This window comes from Chenopodium quinoa, unplaced genomic scaffold (assembly GCF_001683475.1).
Source record: "Chenopodium quinoa cultivar QQ74 unplaced genomic scaffold, ASM168347v1, whole genome shotgun sequence".
Lineage (NCBI taxonomy): Eukaryota > Viridiplantae > Streptophyta > Magnoliopsida > Caryophyllales > Amaranthaceae > Chenopodium > Chenopodium quinoa.
Genome location: NW_018742538.1, coordinates 66,472 through 86,847, shown reverse-complemented (window position 1 = coordinate 86,847; position 20,376 = coordinate 66,472). Strand labels below are relative to the sequence as shown.

Genomic DNA, 20,376 nt, shown 5'->3' with positions numbered 1-20,376 from the left:
TAGTCAGAAAGTACACATGAATACGATCAGAATAAAGTAGAGGCTTGTTATTAGGGCAGGTTCAATCTCTTTGAGGTTGGATTTGTACCTTCATCCCCGAACTACCAGTCATGGTTTCAGACCTAATGGAGTTGACGATCTCTTGGATCGTTAAGAGGTGTAACCTTCACCTCGTGAACGGTTTATAAGTTCCTAAAATTTGTTGGTGACTCTTTTGCTCTAGCTTCCTTCCCTTGGACGCCACCATACTTTAGTGTATGATCACAGTGGGGTTCAAGTTTAGGGTGATGCTTTAAATATTCCCTATAGCTATCTAACGTGATGCTTGTAAGGAAGCCAAATTGCTCTTGGCGTTTTTGTGTAGACTTCACATATTTGAATAAGGCATGTTCGAAGGATGATCATCCTTTGCCTAAGATTAATAGGTTGGTGGATTTGATCGCTGGTCACGCCCTCCTAAGCTTCATGGATGCCAATGTGGGGTATCATCAGATACCCATGTCAGAAAAGGATCAAGCCCACACGGCCATCATCACTAGCCAAGGGGTATACTATTATAATGTGATGCTATTCGGCTTGAAGAATGCTAGGGCTACATACCTGCGCCTGATGAATAAAATCTTTGAAGGGCAGCTAGGCTGGAATGTTGAGGCCTATGTTGATGACATGATTGTTAAAACCAAAGAGAGCTCGGATCATATAGCAGACCTAAGGGAAACATTCACCACCCTAAGAAAATATAAGATGAAGCTCATTTCCACTAAATATGTTTTCGGGGTTCAAGGAGGAAAGTGTCTAGGCTTTATGGTTGATCATCATGGCATTGATACCAACCCATACGAAATCCAGGCCATTCTTGACATGGAATCCCTCCAAAATGTGAAAGAAGTGCAACGCCTTATTGCTTAGCTGCGTTAGGGAGATTCATATCCTGAATAGCTGATTAGAGTTTATCCTTTTTCAAGGCGCTCAAGAGGCCCAAGTTCTTGTGGGATGAGGAGGCTGAGAAAGCTTTTCAGTAATTAAAAGAGCATTTGATGAACACCCTGAAGCTTGTTAGCCCCCTCCCCGGGGAAACATTGTTCGTATACTTGGCCATATCATAATATGCCCTGAGTGCGGTTCTTGCGGAGGAGAGAGAAGAAAGCCAAGCACCTGTCTACTTTGTCAGCCATGCCTTAAGGGGGGCCAAGACACGATATAACCTCATTGAAAAAGTGGTTTACGCTTAGCAAGAAGTTAAAGCCATACTTTCAAGCACACCCAATCAAAGTACTCACTAGCCAGCCAATAAAAAAAAGTACTAGAGAGCAAAAACCAATCATCCCGGATGAAAGATTGGTCGTATCAGTTGGCTGACTTTGGAATTGAGTTTGAGCCCCGCAATGCTATCAAAGCCAAAGCCCTGGCTGACTTCATAGCTGAATTTGCTCACATGCCTACTCCAATAGACACCTCTATCCCTTGGGCTCTTTACGTGGATAGGCCGTCTAATAAGGCTGAAAGTGGGGCTGGGCTAATCATCATTTCCTCGAAAAGAGAGAAGTTTTAATATGCTGTTAAGTTCTCTTTTCATGCTTCCAACAATGAGGCTGAGTATAAAGCCCTCATCTTGGGGCTAAACTTATGTTAGTTCATGAAAATCAAGTTTGTGCAAGTATGCTCAGACTCACAGCTCATAGTGGAGCAAATGACAAGAGAATTTGATGTGAAGAAGGAAAACATGAAGGCTTACTTTGAAAAGGCTAAAAGCTTAGAAAAATTGTTTGATAACTTCGAGATCAAGCACATTCCCCACTCAGAAAATCAGCAAGCTGATGCTCTTGCCCGCCTAACAAGCTCAGGTAAGGGGATAGCCACCCGAAACATCATGTGGGAAGCTTTGGAAAAACCAAGTACTCAAAAGGCCCGCCATCATGGAAATTGATATAGGTAACTTGGATGAATCAAACCATTCTATGCTTAAAGGGGGAGCTACCTAAGGATACCCCTGATTTCAAGATGATTAAGAAATAGGCTGAATAGTTCGTCCTTCATGATGGGACCCTTTATAAAAAATATTTTACTCACCCTTTGCTCAAGTGCATCACCCCGGAGGAGGAGAATTATGTACTTGGAGAAATCCACTAAGGGGCTTGTCGCAGCCATCAGGGTAGAAGGACTATAGCGGGAAAGGCGCTAAGGGTTAGTACTATTGGCCCACCCTGATGCATGATGCCATGAATATTGTCAAGAGATGTGAAAGATTTCAAATATTTTTTGATATACGCATATACCTCATACCCCGGCCAATGCCCTCACAAGTATTCAGTCGGTCTTACCCTTCGATCGCTAGAGCATGGATATCCTAGGGCCATTTCCCATGGCCTCAGGGCAAAGGAAGTTTCTGATAGTAGCGGTTGATTATTTCACCAAGTGGGTTTAGGCCGATCCAGTAGCAACCATCACCAATAAACAAATCCAGAAATTCATATGGAGAAACATTATCAACCGCTTCGGGTACCTTGCATTTTGATTTCAGACAATGGCCGGCAGTTTAATAGCAGGCCAACTAGGGAGTATTGTGGGAGTTTTGAGATCAAAACAAGGTTTTCAGCTGTATGCCGACCCCAAACAAACGGCCAAGCTGAGGCAGCAAATAAAACAATATGGAGGGGCCGAAGACAATTCTGGAAGGCACGAAAGGATCTTGGGTGGATGACTTGCCTGGGTTATTGTGGTCCATTCATACCACCACCAAAGAACCTACGGGGCAAACCCCTTTTGCCTTAGTGTATAGGAGTGATGTTTTACGCCCGTAGTGGTTGGAATCCCGTCTCCTTGGTTTACCTTCTATGACTTCACTTAAAATGATGAACTGAAGCCTTTGGCCTTAGACATACTCCCAGAGATAAGAGGAGACGCTTTGCTTTGCTCTATAGCATACAAGCAAAGGATAACTCGCTACTACAACAAGAGAGTCAAGGAAAAACCCCTAACTGAGGGTGACTGGGTAATACGAAAGTGTTAGGCCGCTAGCAAGCCTCCGGCATAGGGAAAGCTAAGCCCAAATTGGTAAAGGCTTTACAAGATTAAAGAGGTGATTCGCTCGGGGACCTTTTGCTTACAAACTCCTAGTTGTAAGGACCTCCCTCGGCCATGGAATGATGATAACCTTCGAAGGTTTTATGTTTGAACTCTCCCTTACAGTGATGCCCTAGGGGCAATAAGAGCCGATACGAGGAAATCAACTTTACTATATAATATAGTACATCATTGTAATACTTTTGCATTAATGTTAATATAATGAAAAAACCTTCTGCTGGGATGTTTGCCCTTTATATTTCGCACTTTGTCATTTTCTTTATTAGTTTATTTTTTGAACTTTTATATCGCTTGTTAGCATAGCCGACAATTATTTAATAGCACCACATGTCTGGCCTAGGGCATTATTGTTAACTAAGTTAACAATTATTAAAGTTTGTTCCAATATTAGGGGAAAGATGCTAGCCTATGCTCAAACATTTAAGATAGATACATGGCCCAGAGATCATTCATAACTTGGGGCTCGTTTAGCCCTCATCCTACTTTAAAGAGTTGGAAAGCCCAGCTCTCATATGTCTTGTAACTTGGGGCTCGTTTTAGCCCCAAAATTCTTAACGTTATCAATAATGACTTGGAATAGCCCAGCTCTCATACAGCTCCTAGCTTGGGGCTCGTTTTTAGCCCCTAGTTTGTTTACAATGTCAATTCAAAATTCATAACTAAGGGTTCGTTTAGCCCCCAGGTGTTCATACAATTCCCGTTCTCATGAAAAATAATATAAGGCTCGTTTTAGCCCAAACAAAGCAACAATAGCGGCCTAAAGTTACTCATCAAATGCTAGGGGTTTCTTTTTGGCCCCTAGGGGTAAATGATCAAGTAAGGAGCAAGTATTCAGCAAAGGATATTGAAAGGGAAAGCATACAAATCCCATGGCATCGTAAAAACAAAGTGAAAGTCGAATAAGCGGTTACAAGTCATCTAAAAAGACAAGGTTAAAGTTCAAAATCAAAAACAAAAGATCATAAGTTTCATACATCCCAAAGAAATTCGTCAAGTCTAGAACTTAGTCAAGTCTAGAGCAAAAGGTTGGAGAAGCTACCCCTCGATCCCACACTCTACTGGTTCTCCTCTTCCCTAATCTTCCTCTCTTTCTCCTCTTCGGCAGCACAGATGAGGTCCTTAACCTCATCCTGCACCTCGGGATAAGAATCTTATAGCCTGAAAGAAGCAAAGGTCGTCTCCATGTGGTCCTGGGCATCAGCTATCCCGGCCTCGAAGGCCTCGTACCCAGTCTTGGACTGAAAATAAGAAAAGGCGGGAGACTGTTTCCATTCAACAATCACCTCCTCCTGGACTGCTTGGCTCTCTCCCGAGCCTTGGTCAGCTTTTCTTTTAGGCCCGCCACCTTTTCCTTCTTTGTCTTCAGCATATCGGTCTAATTTTTCTTCTTGTCCCTAGACTCAGCAAGCTTGGCCTCAAAAGCCTTGGTGTTAGTCTCCCCATCCTTCTAGGCATCAAAGAGATCATGTCGGGCTTTCTCCAAGGCACTCTTAGTTGAGTTAAGCTCCTCCTTTTGATCATGAATCTTAAACCAGGCTGCTGACAACTCCATCCACAGGTCACACACATCCTGCACTGCGCACCTCTTGTAGTCCTCAGCCATCACGCTCAAAGTTGCGCCAACCTGCATGAATAATAATTTAAAGTTAGTGTAAGTCGAAGGGCAAGAAACCATTGCAAAGCATAAAGATGCAGACCTTCAGAACACTATCAACAGAGGAGTAGAAGAACTTAGCTGGGTCCTTCTTCACAGTATCAGCATCTTCGGTCAAAGAGAAGAGGGGCATGTGATCCTTCACCATATCCCTGCGCCCCTTCTTAGTCATGGGCATGAAGGGCTCGCTGAACACGGGAATAGGGGCTCGTCCTCACAGTCATCATCACCCTCGTCTTCACTTTCCTCAATGCGAGGACGCTTTCCTTGCGACCCAAAGACCTCAGCCTCTAGAAGCTCAATATGCTGAGAGATGGCAGCGGAGACATGATGAGAGCCATGATCATCCAGCTCCATGGTCTCTCGAGAAGATCCTTCCCCCTTTCACTTGTCTTCTTCCTCGACTTTGCATTCTGAAAAGACAAGTTAAACAAGTAGCAAAAAAGAAATCACTAAAGAAATAAACTATGGAAAAAGGTGTATACAGGGGGAGGATGAGGAACACTCATGCTTCCTCTGGTTAAGGAATTCCTAATCTTCCCTGCTCGAAAATTACCATGCGACATCACACGCTGGAGTTTTCCTTTCAACTGTTTATAAGCAATATCTGCAATCAAACATTCATACAAACTCGTTAGTAACAAAACTCGGGAGGAAAATACATAAAAGAGTTAGCTTAAATAAACAAAAGCAGATCCTACCCCTATCATAAGTTCGGCTCAAACCCACGACACTCAAAAACTGCTCCTTTTTCAAATGCCTATCCTTCATGATCCACATGGTTAGGTTCTTCTCTTTTGTTCCTTTTTCCTTAAAGGATTGCAGCGAAATAACCCCCACGGCTTCATCAACGCTCATAGCAGGAACATTGTAGTTCAACTCAACCCTAGGCAAGACACTATAATCTCGAGGTATCCTCCAACCCCTAACATGAAAAATGAAAAGAAAGGTATGGCGAAAGCCCTTCTGGCTTTAAGGTTTCGTGTGAATAGTGAGGTAGAACTCCCTATCATAAAAGGCATACCAACCATGACTATCTACATTACTTGGGACCTCTTAAAGCCGGTGGGTATTCTTAAAAGCGATTACAGTACATTGGGCCCCTAGCAAACTACATATGGCTATGCGGGCATTTATTGTCAACCGGGAGTTAGGAGCAAGCTGGGTAATAAACAAATTGTACTCATTCAACAATTCCTCAATAAAAGGGTGCAGTGGAAATCTCAGCCCATTCTCCAAACAATCCTTATATACAGCTATACACCCGGGAGGAGGGTTATCTACAGTACTATCACCCCCGGGAAAAGAAATGAGAAAAGGCTCCTTAATATGGTATTTTTTTTTGCAAATGTCTAGTCCCCCCTGACAAAGATCTAAGCCAAGCGGGGGTGGGATGGCACATTAAGGGGCTAAGATCCTAGTAGGTAATTTAAAAGGTACCGGCTCCCCAAGAGAAGAAGTATATGTATCATCTTCACTTGACATAGTTACAACACCGTTAATAAGCAATCTGTTCAAACTACCCCTAGCAGTCGGGTTACGTGCAAGAGAAACGTCCTTAGAGGAAGGAGGCAAATAATAATCAAAGTCTAAATCATGCTCAAGCGGAGGGGATGGCACATACAAAAATGGCACACCCAAAGGAACAGATTTATCAACACTTTTACCAACTACATTTATAACAAGTTTTCCCTCCGACCAAATTTCACTTGACAAGTCATAAGAGTTTAGGCCGGAGAGAGGATCCGGATAATCTTGAGTCACTTAGTTATTCATAACACATGCATAGCACAACTAAAGATTACCCTAAAAAATGCTTAATGTACATACAAACACAACAAGCGTACCTCTCTAAGCTTAACATCATCAATAGCGCGGCTGAGGAACAATCAAGCATACAAGGAAAAATAACAAACAATTACTTAACATGAAAATATGATGCTTAAAGCTTAAGAAACTAAGTTTTGAAAGCTCACCAAGTGGTCAGAGAGGCCGGAAGAATTCCCTTGCACTAAGTCAAGTGCGCCCCGGGGGGGAGATATTCCTACAATATCAACAAGAAGCTCAAGGTGTTAGAAAAATCTCAAAAGTCAAGCCTAGAGGAGGTAAATTCCATGTGCAAAACTTTCATACAAGTCGAGCCCTCATCATAAAAATAATAAAAAAATAAAACCTTAAATTTCGCTAAATAAGCCGAGAGCTGGGCTCGGCATCAAGGCCCTCAGCATTCTCAGCGTTCACATATCAAGACAAGCATTATGAGGGCTCGCGTAGCCTAGGGGCTATCTCGCATACCCCTTCGGCCTAGAACCAAAGGCCCTTGGCCCAGAAGATAACCCCTACGCACACTCTCCCGTTTTTGCCTCAACTCTTAGCCCAAGTATCCAATCTCTCCCTAAGATTGGCATTTAACACAAAAATATAAATAATATCAAACTCCCGCTAAAAAAGCCGAAAGCTAGGCGCTTCCCCCTCCAAGCTCTCGGCCCCGCATAGTCGACTCCTCCAAGCCCCGGGATCAGCTCGCTCACCCTCTCGGCACTACCTCGCCCATTCCGATCTCTCATGCTCTCAGCCAACTTACCTAACCCCTCTCGGATTATCAGTAAAAAATAAAAATAAAAATAAAAAAATTATCTTTACCCAGATCCGAGAGCTTGGCCTAAAAGCAAGCAGACCCCTCGGTAGGGCCACGAAGGCCCTCGATCAGATGTGAACTCCCTCGGCCTATTAGGTAACTCCCTCGGCCAGCGCAATCCAACCCCTTGGCTGGGTAAGCTTGCCATCAGCTCTCTCTCTCCGGCATACTGATAAGTGACTTTTATGTCACTTTTAGGGCTTTTATTGAGTCGCTTTCCAGCTTATTTTCCAATAATTTAGCCCATTTTGTTCTTTATTTCTTTTATTTGCTTATTCTCGTCTCTTATCTTTATTTTGAGTATTTTAGTAGTTTTTAATAGTTTTTAGTTTATTTTCGTATTTTTAGTTAATAATTCCTAGTTTCTCTCATTTTCTTATTTTATTTCCATATTTGTTTTCTTTATTTTATTTTTATTTAATTTCTTTTGATTTTATTTTTTAAGTTATTTTATTTTATTTTATCTTTATCTTATTTTATTTTATCTCGTGGTAATACCCTCGTGATTTTGGTTGTAGGTGTTCTGGGGTTTCAAAGTCATATTCGTAGTTGCCCACCTCTTATCCTTCACCACACGACCACCTATCCTACACCACAACTCAACCTCATCTCCCAATCCCCTGCTTTCCTCAACAACACCAACAACAATAGCAGCAAATCAACATCACTCACAATACCAACATCACCCACAAACCACGCATTCCCACATCCAGACTCACGCAACCCCACAACCACCACCAATCTTAGCCTCCACAGTCGCCGCAACCACCAACTCCACCTCTTCACATCAATTCTCCCCTTCTCCACTGCTTTCCACACACCAAACAACCACCAGCAACCCCTGCTCCCTCACGCAAAATCGCCAGCAATCACCACCACACTCCCCTGATTTCCCTCTCCTCTTCTCACCTTCACGCAACAACAACAACCACCCAAATCACCACCAAACCACTCACCAATTAAACCCCTCAACTCACAGCAACCACAAACTCCAGCCGTGTCAGACCCCCATTTAATCCACCTCACGCAACCCCTCAGCCACCATAAAGCCCGAGCGGCTGCGGCATCAACAACACCTACTTGCACCACCTCCAATCAGCCACGCAACTTACAGCAACCAGCAACACCAACCTCTGCCACCTTCCCCTGCATCACCTCGCAATTATTCACCTCAAATTAACCACCGTCACACACTCACCAACAACCTCTAACAGAGCAGCCAATTTGCGGCCCCGCAGCCCTATCAGAAAGCGCGCAATTGGAATCTAAAATCAGAGTTGAGGCAGTAAGTTTGCGCGACCCTGTGCGCGACTTCTGTACGGGCGCGCAAATGTGGGTCAATCACGAGCTTTTCACGTGATTTTAATGAAAATCGGACGACTGCGATGTGATGATGCTTGATGATGATAATACTAATTGAATTTGGGGTGATGATGGTTGATGATGCGTAAATGGCGAAGTCCAAATATCAGAGCAACCACGAAGTGAATTTTGGGGAATTAGGAGTCTGATGCTTTTCGTGGGTTTACATCTATTTTTTGTTTTCCTTTTTTTTTTCTTCTTCTTTATTTTAGTTTTGTTATGTAATTAGTTTATTTAGTTTTCTTTTTATTTTCCTTTTATTTTAACTTGTATTATAAATACCCCTTTTGGGTTCAATACTCTCTTAACTTTCAATCAACATTTTATTTTAGATAGATTATATTAGTTTAGACTCTTTTATTTTCTCTCTCTTAGGGTTAGATTATGATTTTCTCTCTCTAGTTTAGGAGTAGTTGTAGAGAGAGAAAGCTTGGATTTCCATGGAGTTTTTGAGAGGTTGAAGAAGCAACTTTGTGGAACTTCTTATCATCTATTCAATGAGCATTTTCTAACTTTCTCTCATCTTTATTTCTTTGCTTAATTCTTTGTTTTTGCTTTTTTTTTTGTTGATTTGAGTAGATTAATTAGTTTGTTTGTTTAATCTTGTTTTTATTCTTATTTTACCTTGTTTTCCATGTCTTTCTTCATTATGTTAGCTTAGGTCTTGTTCTAGGGAATTGGATGAAGGTTATATTAATGAATTGAATGGTTGATTGTGATTAGTACTAAATTCTTTCTTGATTATTGTGTATAGGTGATGCTTTTATGGATTAGAATCTTTCTAGCTAATCAATTCTATGCTCTTAATTGTGCTTTCAATCAATTGTGCGAGAGTGAGTTGGTTGAGAGCCCTAAATTCTTCTATACCTTTGCTAGGCTAGTGCTAGTTCATGAGAGTGAATTAGTTTAGTAGGATAATTAACATGCTTAATTGTGCGAGAGTGAGTTAAGTGTGTTGATGTTCCTAATCGAGGTCATTTTCATCTATTTGTATGATGTTGTTTAATGCATTGATGTGATTGGATTCCACTTTCCCTAGTTTTAGTTATTTTCTCTTAGTAGTGTTTGGTTTAATCTCTCCCTATTTCACAACCTTTCCTACTAGTTTAATTTGCACAAATTGATACACTTAGTCTTCGTGGTTCGACCCTTTACTTGCCACTAACTAGTTTAGTGTAGGTTTAGGTATTATAAATGATTAATTTGGTTAGGGTTAGTAGACCAACGACCTACTTCCACCCTCGATCACATACCTCACCTCAGAAAGAAAACTCGCAAATCTAAAGCCTCGCTCACCCCTGCTCACCTCCTTTAGTTTTCCTCCTTTTATCTCACTTAAACCCTAAATAACAAACTCATAAATTCAACTTAACCCTTTAACTTGATCTTATCCCTTCTAAACCCCTTGGGTCGCTCAACGGCACGCCCGTCTACCCTCTCGAAATTTGGGTAACCCTCTCGGACAGCCACCCTACCCCATCAGCCTACCAGTCCAACCCCTCCGACAACCCTCGATGTGTGCACCCTGCTCTCTCGACCTCTCATCTCTCTCTCCGCGCACCAGGCCGAGAGCTCAACTGTCTTTCCCTCAGCGGGTTCGCACCTCTCGCCCCCCTCAGCAACTCAACCCCCTCGAATCTCATGCCAACCCATCGGATCCGAGGAGTAACCACGTTGTCCTCCCTACCTTTTCACCCTCTCAGCCACACCAAAGGCCCTCGGCCAAGGACCGCCTACCCTTCCAACCTATCAACACCCTTGGCCTCACTCTCATGCATCTTACCCCCCTTTCGGCCCGGGGTAGCATATGGAGAAAGCTGGGCCATCTCACTCTTCTCTCTCTCCTATCCCTTTGGTCATGTATCCTCAGCCTCACAACGCTCCACACCCCGAGTGCTTGGCCTAATCTACCCAACCTATCACCCTTACCCGAAAAACATTCAAGTTAAAAAAAAAATAAGTACAAAATCCAAGTCAAGTGCAGTCCAAGCAGAAATTCACCAAAAATTAGAAATTCAAGCAACCACAACCGAAAAATCAAAAGTTCAATACCCAAAATTAAAAAAAATCGCAGCTTAAATTCAAGGCATAAATCCAAAATAAAGGTCGAATTCAAGGAAGTCTCATGTACAAAAACGCCTATGTATGCTTTTTTATCTACAAAAAAAAATCAAAAGTGAAAATTTTTCACATACCTTTTGAAGATCTTGATGAACTTGGAAGAATTTAATGTTGTGAACTTGGGTGATGTGACTTGAACACGTACTCAAGTCTCTAGAACTTAAAAGAAAATTGGAAAGGATTTTTTTAGAATTTCTCCAAGGCAAATGAAAGAGTATGAAACAAATGAAATGAGGTGAGGGTTCATACTTTTGAAGCTAAGGAGACTGAAGCTCCTCAAAAACCCTGCTCAAATGAGCCTAGGTGAAGTTTGAGCCTAGAAAATCGCCATTGAAGGATTACACTTAATTACAAGCTTAATTAGCATTGGACTATCATCAGTTTATCTCTAAAATCCCAAGCTTAGTCAAAAATGGAGACAAGACATGCCTTCAGCAAGATACATGGGGCTCAGCCTGAAGAAAATATTCTAAAAGGGGAAAAACCACAAGTTATCCATAAGCCGTCATCAAGCATAGCTCTCAAAACCGATCTGTCACCATAATTAAAGTACTTTCAATGCATTGCTTGGGGCTGGATTTAACCCTTTCAAGTCGCTTGGGGCGCATTTAGCCCTCGGGTACGCCTCAAAATCTACTCCATCTTACATGACAACTTCTCTCATCTTCATTCCACGCGATATCCGAACTTCATGCGATCTCGTTCCCACATCACGCGTGGGGCTAAATGTTTGGGCCAAGTCCACTATCCTAAGCCCATTGACCTAGAATTACAAAAATACCCTTCCATGATCCAGCCCATCATTAGTCACAGCAAAGTATGGATTTACCCCTAATCTGCCCAATTAAGTACAACTTCTGCCACCTGAAAGTACATCTTTAAATAGTTCTCCAATCATAAATGATGGTAACTTTTTCCTAATTCTCTAAACTTCTCTCTCTACTTTCTCTCTCTAAAGTACTCTCTCTCTACTTTCTCTCTCTAGAAAGTACATTCGCTGACTTAAGCATCGGAGGGGTTTTCCGGGTCACACCTTCGGGACAGTTAACCTTCTCTCTTTTGCAAGCCTATCTCTCGAACAACAAGGCGGAGCTGAGAGAAATTCGGACATTCATTGGACTAAGCTTTAGGACATCTTGATATCATTACCCTAGCACCAAGGAGTATTCTGTTTTCAGAAATAATTTGTAATCTTATTCGCTAATATGATGGAATGTTAACAATCTTTTATTTTGTCCATTGTTATTTTATTGTAACATGTATCTGGATAAATTTTCTTGTTTTAGGTGATCATGTGTCTTATAGACTTTGCTTTATTTGCACATGATTTTGTCCAATATATTTGATTTTCCCCCAACTACTAATTAATGAATAATGAATAATAAATAAGAAAGAATATATATATATATATATCTCAAAAGTGGAACGTCAAGTTGAATCTATACTAATATATTAAAAGGCGTTCCTAAAAACGTCTATGTGCCACGTAGACTCCTCATTGCGTCACTTCATATACTACCTCCGTTAATGGTTATCTGCAACTTTGGGGTATTATTTGTGAGATAAAAAATATTCTAAAGTTGCAGATAACCATTAACGGAGGTAGTACTCAATTCTTCAATGTGCCATGTCACCAACTCAATTCCTCAAAACCCCACGTCACCTATGCAACCAACAATAACATTATACGATTCCTCAACTAAATTAGAAAAAAAAATATGTGGATGGGAGGTTGGAACACTCAACCTCTAAGAAGAAAAATCATTGTTTAACCATCTAAATAATTGTCAGTTATGTTATAATATTGCACACAAAATTATGGTATTACAAAAGTATTAAAAACACATTCAAATTATTAAATGTCTTTTAAAAAAAAATTAATTAACAGTTGCATAACTAAAAAAAAGTAGCAACGCGGGGCATCTCCTCAACTATACATTAGTTTATTATTATTCATAGTGCTTGACTTCTTGAATTTTTTACCTATCAAGGATTAGTTCAATTGGCTTTGTTTTTTTTTTTTTAATTCTAACATTGGCTTTGTTTTTTTTTTAATAATTCCCCTATAATGTGGGGTGAGTGATTATTTCAGTTGCTACCCGTGTCTCTGGCGGATCTATAGAGGCACAAAGGGTAGCATGTGCTACCCTTTTAAAAATATATAAATAAATAAATAAATAAAATAAAATAAAAAAAGGAAAAAAAATCAACGGTAATCTGCTATTCGGCTTTCTCTTTCTTCACAAAATACAACCCTAAAACCCCTCTTCGCCTCTTTCTCTCTCTTCGTCCCTTCTCCTTCCTCGGTACTCCAATCTTCAGATCCGGCGACCGGCGACGGCTGGTCATCTCCTATTCTCCTTTTTGCTTTGTTGAAGACTTGAAGTTCCTCTTTTCAAGTTCCCTGCTCAGTCACGGTCTCACAGAGTCACCGATTCACGACCCAAGTTCTTCTCGGCGGCAAGTCGACGACCTGACGGAGTGACGGTGTTCAGGGGGTGCTCACTGTTCAGTGTTCTCGACCTCCAAATCCTCCAAGGCTCCAATTAAGGTCCCCTTCTTTCCTTTCTCTTTTGTTTTAAACTTTCTATAAGGTTCTGTTTTTTATTGGTTAGAATTTGAGATTTTGAGTATGAAATTATGAATTCAATTATGAATTGAAATATTGAATAATTGAATTGAAGATTTGAAGTACTGAAGTATAATGTTGTTGTTTGCATGTTTATATAATAATTGAATTGACCAAATTTGCTATATATGTTGAATTGTTAATGAATTTAACTTGCTGATTTATGAATTGAAGTTGTTAATTGTTATGTAGATGAATTAAATTTGCTAATTGCCTACTGCTTTACTCACTTACTGCCTAGTTAAAGTTCTAATTTATTTTTTTTAATTCAATTGAAGCTGTGTGTAATGATTATTGAAGTATTGAACTTGCAAATATGATTATAATAATATATGTTCTGATAAAACATAATAATGTTACAAATTTTAGAAATCTAATTCAATGAAGAGATCTCAAGAAAGAAGTATTTCTAGTTTTTTTTTTTCAAAAAGAACACAAAGAGAACCACCTGATAATCATCCTTCTAACCATCAAAACCCACCAAATTATGAAAATCCCCCTTTGTTTCATCAAAATCCACAAAATTATCAGCCACCAAATTTTGTATTGATTAATTTGTCTTGACTCATTTTTAACTTAGTATACGTTGCGCTACCCCTGTCCCCAAATCCTGGATCTGCCTCTGGTGTCTCTTAATATACTATTGACCCCTTAGATTGTTAACGAGAGTTTTACTGGCAAGTTTGAGTCTATTGGTGCTCCACTTTTAGCTAGACTCTTTTGTCGTTGCGTTAGTTGTTCCTAATGCTGCTTTGTTGGGAAACCATTGGGTCTATAACTGTATGTATACATTTTACTAGTAGATATTCTAATCAAATATTCATTTGTTAAGTAAACGGATAATTATGCCACAACTATAGTTTATCTTTTCCTGTTTCGCCTGCTGATTTTAGGGGTATCATTAATTCGCCTTATCGTATGATTTTTATTTTTATTTTTTTATTTTTTTGTTATGTGTATGTCATATGCTTACTATAATAATCTAAGAAATTTTCAATTACTTGTATTATTATGAATACAATAATACTATAATAATTCAAGAGCACTATAATATAATATTGCTATAATAATCTATATGATTTACTATTATTATGAATATATCTATCTATGCTTGCTGCTCAAGGAGCCTGTCTAACTTTGATAATTTTAGTGATTTTTATGAACATGAATTATATTTGTGGACTAAATTTGTATGGGAATGCAATGAAATCTTTGACGATGATCGTAATATATCGGTATTTTATGAGCGAGATTATTTTTTTTTTGAATAGCAAAAATATTTCATTAATTAAAAGTCATATGACATCTACAATAGAGATTCGACGTTAACAAATACATAAGATATTGAATCAAATAGAATTTTTCTTCATAAAAACTACGATGGTCGAGTAGATCTTGCACTGCGAAGCATCTCCCACTTATATCGCTGAAAATTACAGCCTTGTTGGAGAGACAATCTAACGATCCTTTGTAGCCGTGAGGATTTTTCCTTCTGATTCATCTGTTCGTATTCGAAAACTTGATAACTTTTTCACCAACGAAATAATTTCACGATAATCCATTAGATCTGCTACCATGGATTCAAAACTAAGAAATTTCTCCCTCGAAAAGTGGAGATAAACCTTGTCTTTTGAAGGAGGTCGAAAAACCCTTGTCTTTCGAATGAGATCGGAAACCCTTTCTTTAGAGGGAGAAAAGTTCCTCCCAATAGGAGGAAACATTATTATAAACCTAAAAAAACAATAAAGAAACAAGGATTGGGGCTTTCTACCGATTAAAACCGATGGAATCCCCTTCAAAATTCAACAATGGAGGCTAGTGTTTAGGAGAGAGAAAGGAGGAGAGGGAAAGGAGAAAAAAAAAACAGATAAGACTGATTTATGAGCGAGATTACTTGAATTTGGGTGATGATATAATTTCATTGATCATATGAATTTTTGTTTAAAGATATTTGATGTCATATTGAGAACTTAAATTTATGATTATAATTTGGTTCTTTGATGATATGTAGCATTGTTCCTAATTACCCTTATGAGTGAGATTGCTAATATTGGTATGATGTCATAACCTCCATTAATTAATGTGTGATTCTATAAACACAATGAGTTATAGAATCATGACGTTGTGAGCAACTTACTTAAAAATATATACCTATATTATTATGCCCATACTCATAAGAAATTAATATAATTGGGTAAGAATTACGAGTTAGAGTTTATACGAATAATTTTATGATATATGCATGGCTAATCTATAACTATTAAAAGTGAGAACTTGGCAAGTTGAAAAATCCTTAGTAATAGTGTGGTGACTCTTTTGCCCCTCAAAATATTCAATTACAGTTTTGCCCCTTCTCCTCTTTTTCACCTTTTGTTTTCCCCATTATTCACTTTTCCTCTCAGCCATATGTTTTCTGACCTTCATTATTCACCTTTCAGTTTTCCTCCTTTCTCTCCTCTCTTTTCAGGTTCATAAGTTTTTTTCCCATTTGGGGAAATCTAGAGCTAGGGTTTCGCTTGTTTCTTCCTCTGCTTCTTCTCACTCTCTCACCATGGCCGCACTCGCAGCTCATCTTCAATTCCTCTTCTTCGGTAATCTCTCGCTTTCGCTTGAAACTGCATTTTCAGCATTTTATTTTTGGATTAATTTGTGTTTTTTGTGTTTTGCTAAGGATGATGATTCTTCCATCAGAGTTTCGATCTCTTCTGTTACGGTTAGGGCTTTTGATTGTCTTTCGATTATGTTTGGATTACTTGAATTCGATTTTGTGATTTTTGCGTGTTGCTTGGATATGATTTTTGATTTTGTTATTTTATGAAATGTAGGATGTTGGAGGAAAATCTAATCATGATATTTGGAGTCTAGAGATTCTATAGTTTTCTATGGTTGTAGCAATGGCAGCAGTAATTTCATTTCTTTTTATTTCATGCCGATAAATTCAGTTTCTATTATTTGCGGTGTGAAGTAGTTTCCTCCTGTTTCTCTCTGAAATAGGTAGAAGAAGGAAGATGGAGCAAGGTGCTCGATTCAAGTTTGAGGTGAATAAAACTCAGGTAGTTCGACCTGTTTTTTGTATTTAATTTCTAGAATTTTTTTTTTTCCTGTTGTTGATATTTGTGTTTTGTGGATTTGATGGAATTTCACTTTGATTAATTGAGAAACAAGATGAATTGAAGTTATGCAATTTTTTTGTGAAATTCGAACAGATTTGTAGGTGGCTTGGCGATTTTTTTTTGGGTTTGCAGCAAGATGACGAGACTTCTTTAATGGAAGCAAGAGGTTTTTTCTGGGCTATATCTGCTAACTTGACATCTATGTGTATCTAATTTTGATGCTTTATTGTTTTTATTATAAATTTTTTGATGACATGTACTCCACTTGATTGTATGTCTCATAGCTCAATTAAATTACCATTCTTTAGTCTCACTGCATTGCACTATTCTGGCGTTACCTAATTGCCGGGACAAAATGGGGTATGGTATGCAAATCACTAATTTTTCATCAGTTTTGTTATTTGGATTACTTTTGGATTGATTTGATTTGGTTTCCATTTATTAGGGTTTTGTTTTTTTCGGATTTATTTGCTATTTCTATGCCAAGTTTTGTTGATTTTAGGATGTTTATTGAATTTGTGGATACCTGACTGAATTGAATGATGTGAAGTATGTTATAGTGAATTTGTGATTTGTTGAGAGCATGGGATGTTGATGTTCGATTTTGTGAGCTTGAAATTTGAATTGATGTTGCCGCTTTCGATTGATATGCAGTCTTTTGATTCAGTTTTTCTTATTTATATTAGCTTTGATTGATAGCTTTCATGAATAAATTTGATGGTAATTAATATTAGAAAGGGTTTGTCATTTAAATGCATACAAAGTTGGTAATTGAGTGCATTCGAATAATGGATGAATATTTGATGTTGGACCTTTGATTCTTTTTACATGATTGTAAATTTATAATTATCTTGTGGCCTTGTGATAATGATTGTTGCTTGGGGGGGGGGTTCCTCTGGGTTTAATAGGGTCAGCCCCTAATTTCGTTTCCATATTCTTAATTTTTGATCCGACTTTTGATTTTAATCTTTTGTTCTTTTCATCGTTTTATTTTTCAGGACGATGAGCTTTGGAAACAGTTCGAGGCTACACAAAATGAATGGTAGATATTCATCTTTTTTGAATTGTACTACAATTTTTTTTGTGCTATTGATGTGCTTATGTTGCTCATTCTTCAAGAACTGAAAATTGATGTCACATGCTAAGAGTTCAGACTCCCCACATAAAACATTCTAACTTTTATGTGTGTTGATTACTCTATTTCTATTTGAGTATATTTTGTGCGATTGCATCTATAGCTTAAGTTCTTATTTTATTTAAAAACTTCTATAAATCAGAATTTTCATATAACTAACAAGGGACATTTTGTTATTTCTACCAAGCATATAATCCAGGGTTGTGAAATTTTGGTGCCATGATTGTTTTACCTTCCCCCAAACCCCCAAGAAACTGAAATGAGACGACACTTCAGCTACTCTTAATTACTTTTTTTAGAATTTCAAATCTTGCTTCAAGAACCCAACAATGTCGGCCATGTTTGGTTGCTGAAGTTGCTGATTTCCCACCTTCTGATGATTCTGAACAAAACCCAGATGAAGAAACTGCTTCTACTGCTGCTGTTGTTGCTGCTGAAGAGAAGAAAGATCGAAGAAAGGCAGTTAGAATTGCGGGGAGAAGCTTGTTCGTTGGTCTCGTCTTTGCGTTCTTAGTCTAAACCTGATGTTCCTCAATGCACTAAAAAGGTCTCTTTCTTTTCTTTTATAATTTTTTTAGGGTTAATTTGTTGTATTTTTTTAATTGATATATTATTATATTTGCATTGGTAATGTTTAGTTTTTGAATTGGGGTTGAAGGTTTATAGTAGGGATAGCAATTTGTAGGTTTGATTGGATAATGATATTAATGCAAAAAGTGTCCTGTTTCTCAATCTTGTTTGAGTTTATGGTGATTTTGATTATGGGTGTATGAGGAGTCGCAAAGGGCAATTGTCTCTCTTTAGTTTCAATTGTCGAAAAGCAACTGCATACGCAATATATGACAGGGCAATAATGATAGGTCTTATGTTGCATATATACAGAAGGAAAGCAACTAATGAGAACACAACAATACAAAGTAGTATTAGAGATTTTGAGGTGCTTGAAATGGGAGAGGTTAGTGGCAGCACGTCAATGCGGGGAGTTTATTGTAAATAAGAAATTATTTTGTGTATAACTCTTTTCTGAATATCAAGTTCTTAACACGAGATCCATTGTGTTTTTTTAGAAGGTTTTTTCTCTCTCTGACTCAAAACTCATAGAGGTATTGTGTTCATTACTACTGGTGTTTTCTTTGACGAACAAAACTAAGCATCAATTTTGTGAAAGTTGCTTAGGTATTTCCATATAATGTGATGCTTTGATAGGTTTGATTTTGTGGGATCTTTTTCTGGGATGGCCACGATTTTCTGGTTACTATGGATAATACACAGCATTATTGTGCAAGATCGGAATTCAGATTTGGTTCTATTTCTCTCTCCCCATTTTTTTTCTTCTAATTTTTTATATGGATGAAGATTTATTCCTTGCAGGTGTGAATTGTGGTTTATTCTTGTCTTCAAATATATGGCCTAATGCTAAATTTATTAGCTAACATAATCTAAAACATGGGATTGGTTTTCTGTTTTACTAAAGTATGTTTTAGTATGATGTTGTGGTCAATTATATGTTCATTGATGAAAGAATTAGTTAAAAAGGCTGTTTTTTTAGATGAAAAAAAATTATTTTAGTTGATTATTTTAGTTAAAACTCATTCACTGAAACAAGAGGTCAGAACTCAAAAGTGAATTATGCTTAAACTTTCTGCATTGAGGTCCCTTTTCTTCAAAAATCCCTTTAACTGATTGTCGATTACTTATTTTCTGTCTTGACATTGTTTCTAGATTTTACAACTCGAGAATAGGTTACAGAACCAATTCGTTGTTCGGTGTGCTTTAGAAAATGCATTAGGTTCTAGAGTGTCCTCCTACGAGAAAAATGAACCTTCTACAGTCCCAAAGGTATGTACTACGAAGCATATGATAATCACTAATCAAAAGAAAACTCTCTTTAAGTTTGGTGCTTCTGTGTGATTAGAACCTCTCTTGGATTGTATTATTAGTTTGTTGTTTTTTATAATTTTTCTTCACTCTATGCCTATTGCTTGGTTTCAGCTTGCAACAAATTTTATAAAGGAAATTGCAGTGCTAGAGTTGGAAGTTGGGTATCTGGAGCAGTATCTTCTGTCACTATACATTAAACGTCATCAATTTCTCCAACTATAAAGATTCAGAAATTATCCTCTACATCTACAACTGTCAGGGATCAAAGACTCAAGTCTCCTCTAGTTATTCCACGTCGACTTTTTTTAGATGAAGATGTAGCTGAAACTGCAACAAAGGTTGAATAATCAACATTTTAACCACGTTGACTATAATTAGTTTACTAGGGTAATTAGTTTGTTAAACAAGGGTGATCTATTTTTACCTACTCATCTTAAGACCAATGTTCTAAAGGAAAATGTACATAAAAAAATTCAATAGTCTAAAAACTTTTCCTAATTTTTTTGGTAAGGGAATAATAAATTAACTTAATTTCAAAGAGTTATATTTTCATTAATGTAATCAAGTAGTAAGAAGTATAATGCTTTGCAATGAGTTTAATTTTTTTAGCGTAAGTAATAAGGTGTTTGCAATTAGTTACGTTTTAAAAATTTTAAACAATTAGTATTGGATGCTTTAAAGTGTAATCTGATTTAAACTCCTTGTCACATACTCCATGTCTATATTCATATTGTAATCTTCATCTAAATGTCACAGCTT

General features: G+C 38.1%; 1 long non-coding RNA gene across 5 annotated transcripts; it reads left to right on the top strand.

The window, feature by feature from the left end:
- The first annotated feature begins 12,758 nt into the window (after positions 1 to 12,758).
- On the top strand, positions 12,759 to 20,173 carry LOC110720074. Of its 5 annotated transcripts, none has more exons than XR_002511257.1 (9): positions 12,759 to 13,410; positions 15,956 to 16,079; positions 16,160 to 16,201; positions 16,314 to 16,541; positions 16,695 to 16,767; positions 17,600 to 17,643; positions 18,036 to 18,839; positions 18,943 to 19,575; positions 19,729 to 20,173. It is a non-coding gene; the product is annotated as an uncharacterized LOC110720074 (long non-coding RNA). The 5 variants fall into 5 exon arrangements; XR_002511255.1 differs by having other exon boundaries at positions 12,760 to 13,410; positions 18,036 to 18,283; positions 18,619 to 19,575; XR_002511256.1 differs by having other exon boundaries at positions 12,765 to 13,410; positions 18,036 to 18,283; positions 19,459 to 19,575.
- The last annotated feature ends 203 nt before the right edge of the window (positions 20,174 to 20,376 follow it).